Source organism: Budorcas taxicolor, chromosome X (assembly GCF_023091745.1).
Source record: "Budorcas taxicolor isolate Tak-1 chromosome X, Takin1.1, whole genome shotgun sequence".
Lineage (NCBI taxonomy): Eukaryota > Metazoa > Chordata > Mammalia > Artiodactyla > Bovidae > Budorcas > Budorcas taxicolor.
In genome coordinates this window covers 93848320-93854005 of record NC_068935.1, presented here as the reverse complement: position 1 = coordinate 93854005, position 5686 = coordinate 93848320, and positions in this window count along the sequence as shown.

Below are 5686 nucleotides of genomic sequence, written 5' to 3'. Positions count from 1 at the left end.
GTTGATCTCCTTCAGAATGGACTGGTTGGATCTCCTTGCAGTCCAAGGGACTCTCAAGAGTCTTCTCCAAGACCACAGTTCAAAAGCATCAATTCTTCGGCGCTCAGTCTATTCCCACCTATTCTCAGCTTCACTGATTTTCAGCCATGGAAAATCTTGTTCCATCTGTATCTCCAACTCACTTCCCTATCTCAGTGGTTACTTTTAGGAAAATACCAGATATATCAATTCATTTCTACGGTATATCCAAAGGGACACATTTAATCTTCACAATCTCTGTGAGGTAAGTACTGCTGATTCCATTATGTACATGAAGAAATACAGACTTAGAGAAATTAATAATCCCAAGTTTACCGAGCTGGTAAATGACTTGGATTTGAATCTAAGGATGATGTCTGATACCAATGCTCTTTTCTTCCCTTAAAGTAATTGCGACTGTCCTACAGTTTGAAATAGTTTGATGATGTTGGAAATAATAATGGAGATGTTTTTATATGTTAGCAGTATGCTCTACTATTGAACATTTGAAACGAGTATTAAAGGATTCTTAGTGACTGTGATGTTAATCATCTGACAAAACCTTAAGGAATACAGTGCTCCAGCTTGGCACTGAAGAATTGGTTTAGAAAAAGGGCTCTGCAAAATCATGTAAAATCTCATGCAATCCACTTTATTACTTTATACTATTGTTTCATGCAACAGTCTCCTCCAACAAATGAAACATGGTGCCACTGCAGCAACCAAAATGAATATAAAATAACACAGTGGTCTTTGCCCATGCTTGTTACAAGTGCTTAAGGGCAGCCACTTTTATCTTTTGAATGGCCTCTCCATTCACCGTCTGAGCTACCTGACTCATGAGCACCAAGGCAAGTAATCCTATAAGAGTCCTGAAGAAATAAAGTGAAATCTCACAGTTATGTCTGACTCTTTGCGACCCTATGGACTGCAGCCTACCAGGCTCCTTCATCCATGAGATTTTCCAGGCAAGAGTACTGGAGTGGGTTGCCATTTCCTTCTCCAGGGGATCTTCCTGACCCAGGAATTGAACCCGGGTCTCCTGCATTGTAGGTAGATGCTTTACCATCTGAGCCGCCAAGGAAGTCATAAGAGTCCTGGGACATCTCAATTTGCAGTACCTATGGAGGTCATGTAAATAAAGGTATCAATAACATTAATAATTTATTGTTATTTTCAAGGCTACATATTGATTCTAGGATCTAGCTACAAACAAACAAACAAAAAGCTGGAGGAGCTACATTGTACATATTTATCAGAACTAGTCTTTAAAATAAGAAAATGAATAAATTTTTGTTATACATTCTTATTTTAATTGAAGATGAAGCAACTACATCATTGACAGCACTGAAAGAAAAAAAAAAAGAGCTAGAATAAACAGCCCTAACTAATTAAAAATTAAATATCTGTTCAGCATTGTGAAGACCTTTCTGAGGATACTGTACCTTGTTTTTGAGTTTGCATTTCAAGGGAAGTGAAATGGAAGAGAAATGCAGAATAAATGGAACAAATTCTAGAGAAATAAATGGTCAATTTTTAAAAAAGAAAAAAAAAGAGGAGCTCAGTTAATAAATCTGGATCAGTACATTTGGCAAAAAAGAAGGGCAAGGAAGGCAGTCCTGATAACTGCATTCAAAGGCACATGTTAGGTATTAGGAGAAAGCAGAACTGCTATGTTACTACTGGAGATTACAGCTGACTTGAGGATTTTACTAACTTTATAGACATAAATAATTAACATTGTAGTAGAAACTGTGTATATATATGTATTATATATACAATATAATAATTTATATATAATATAAATATACATATATGTATGTATGTATGTATGTATGTATGTATGTATGTATGTATGTATGTATATCGGAGAAGGCAATGGCACCCCACTCCAGTACTCTTGCCTGGAAAATCCCATGGATGGAGTAGCCTGGTGGGCAGGAGTCCATGGGGTCACTAAGACTCGGACACGACTGAGCGACTTCGCTTTCACTTTTCACTTTCATGCACTGGAGAAGGAAATGGCAACCCACTCCAGTGTTCTTGCCTGGAGAATCCCAAGGACGGGGGAGCCTGGTGGGCTGCCGTCTCTGGGGTCGCACAGAGTCGGACATGACTGAAGCGACTTAGCAGCAGCAGCAGCATGTATATACATACATACATATATATACAGAGAGAGGGGGAGCAGATAGTACCAAGCTTCCACCTGGTCTTTACTGAATCTCACCCTCAAGTGTTTTGCAATATAGGTCAGAAAGAGAAAATTGGCAGTCCATTGCAGATGCTTCCCTCATTCTTACAGCAATGTTAAAAATTAAAATCAAAATAGCTGATAATATTTCTTCCTCTCATCTCTTTACTTTTATTGAAATATAGTTGACTTACAATGTTTTGTTAGTTTGTGGTACAACAAAGTGATTTAGTTATACATATTGGACTGCAAGGAGATCCAACCAGTCCATTCTGAAGGAGATCAGCCCTGGGATTTCTTTGGAGGGAATAATGCTGAAGCTGAAACTCCAGTAATTTGGCCACCTCATGGGAAGAGTTGACTCACTGGAAAAGACTCTGATGCTGGGAGGGATTGGGGGCAGGAGGAGAAGGGGACGACAGAGGTTGAGATGGCTGGATGGCATCACTGACTCGATGGACGTAAGTCTGAGTGAACTCTGGGAGTTGGTGATGGACAGGGAGGCCTGGCGTGCTGTGATTCATGGGGTCACAAAGAGTTGGACACGACTGAGCGGCTGAACTGAACTGAACTTACTGATATATATATATATGTATATTCTTTTTTTTTTAACATTCTCTTTTAAAAGCAGATTTCTTTTTTTAAATAATTCTAGTTCCTTACAGATACCATTTCCTTACAGATGCAAACCCTAAAGATATTATCAGAAAATTAAACAGAGTTAATCTATGAATTTAGTAAAGTCACAGGATACAAAGTCAATACACAAATATCACTTGCATTCCTATACAGTAACAATGAAATCTCAGAAAGAGAAATTAAGGAATCAGTTTCATTTACCACTGTAATTAAAAGAGTAAAATATATAAGGATAAACTTACCTAAGGAGACAAAAGAACTGTATATAGAAAACTATAAGACACTGATAAAAGAAAACAAAGATGACATTAACAGATGGAGAGAGATACCATGTTCCTGAATTGGAAGAATCAATACTATGAAAATGATTCTACTATCCAAAGCAATCCACAGATTCAATGCAGTCCTTATCAAACTACCAATGGTAATTTTCACAGAACTACAAGAAAAAATTTTATACTTTGTATGGAAACACAAAAGACCCGATTAGTCATAGCAATCTTGAGAAGAATGGAGCTGGAGGAATCAACCTTCCTGATTTAAGACTATACTACAAAGCTATAGTCATTAAGAAAGTATGGTACTGGCACAAAAACAGAAATACAGACCAAAGGAACAAGACATAAACCAAGAGATAAAACCACACCATCTATGGGTACCTTATTTTTGATGAAGGAGACAAGAATATACCATGGAGAAGACAGTCTCTTCAATAAGTGGTACTGGGAAAATCGCATGTGTAAAAGATGAAATTAAAGCACTTCCTAACAACATAGGGAAAGAGACTCAAAATGGAATAAACGGACTTAAGTGTAAGTGAAGAAACTCTTAAAGTCTTAGAGGAAAACATAGGCAGAACCCTCTTTGACATAAATCACAGCAAGATCCTCTATGATTCATCTCCTAGAGTACTGGAAATAAAAACAAAATAAATAAGTGGGACCTAATTAAACTTAAAAGCTTTTGCACAGCAAAGGAAACTATAAATAAGGGGAAAAAACAACTCACAGAATGGGAAAAAATAATAGCATATGAAACAACTGACAGAGGATTAATCTCCAAAATATACAAGCAGGTCATTCCTATCAATACCAGAAACACAAAGAATTCAACAAACTTCAGAAAGTGTGCAGATGATCTAAACAGACATTTCTCCAAAGAAGACATACAGATGGCTAATAAACACATGAAATGATGCTCAATATCATTCATTATTAAAGAAATACAAATCAAAACTACAAAGAGGTGTCATCTCAAACCAGTCAGAATGGCCATCACATAAATAATCTACAAACAATAAATGCTGGAGAGGGTGTCAAGAAAAGGGATCCCTCTTGCACTGTTGGTGGGAATACAAATTGATACAGCCACTATAGAGAACAACATGGAGATTTCTTAAAAAAAAAAAAAAAAAAACTAGGAATAGAACTACCATATGCCCCCAAAATTCTACTACTGGGCATATAACCTGAGAAAACCATAACTGAAAAATACACATCAATATTCATTGCAGCATTATTTACAACAGCTAGGACATGGAGGCAACTTTGATGCCCATCAACAGATGAACAGATAAAGAAGCTGTGGTACATATGTATATACAATGGAATATTCCACAGCTATAAAAGTAACACATTTGAGTGAGTTCTAGTGAAGTGGATAAACCTAGAGCCTATTACACATGGTGAAGTAAGTACAAAGAGAAAAACACGTATCATATATTAACACATATGGAATTTAGAAAGATGGTGCTTTCTAGATCTAGAAAGATGAACCTATTTGCATTGCAACAACAGAGATGCATACATAGAGAACAGACTTGTAGACACAATGGAGGAAGGAGAGGGTCGGACAAATTGAGAGTAACATTGAAACATATACATTACCATTTGTAAAATAGATAGCCAGTGGAAATTTGCTGTATGAGATCAAAACCATTGCTCTGTGACAATTAGAGGGGTGGGATGGAGTGGGAGGTGGAGGCAGGTTGAAGAAGGAGGTCGACATATGTATACTTATGGCTGATTCATGTTGATGTATGGCAGAAACCAACATGATATTGTAAAGCAATTATCTTCCAATTAAAAATAAATTAAAAATTTCCATTTCCTGCTTTTCCACAAAGGTTGAGAGATCTTACAACATGGAATCTACATTGGCACAAAAGAAAAATTAGCTGTAGGTTATAAATGGCTTCTCCCTTTATACGGACATGATTTCTCATCTTATAGGATCCTGTAGAGATCTGAGGTCTTAAGTCTACATAGTGAGATATAACTATGCATAAAACAATAACAACCAACCATTACAAGATAATAGATGCTGAAATGCTTAATTACAATTTGAGGATAGGAACATCAATTAGAAGAGGACATAACTCACAGTGAAATAGTCAGAAAAAATTCCAAAGTAATGGTCTGTGGTGAGGTCACCTTGAGGAAATAAGATCAGTCAATAAGTAACATAAAGGGAATTCGGATGAGAGGAAGAGTAGATTATATACTCTCTGAAGGCAAGCATTCACTACGCTTAACTCCAGCTTCTAGCATAATGCCTGGAACTATGTAGGCCCCCAGTAAATGATCATGGAGCAAAAGAGAGTGACATAATTTTTTTAAATGTGTTTTAGGGAAGATATTCTGACCATATTCTACAGAATAAGGGAGGTAAAAAGATTCAAGCTAGAACTAGAACCTATTGGATTATTTTATGTGTATTGTGGTAAGAACTTACATAGGGGTCACAAACTCAACCTAGGAGCGTCCGATAGATTAAGATCACCTAGGCCAGATGGAGAACATGTCCTGTCTAAAAAGGAAAGGAGAAAGCAGTTTACCA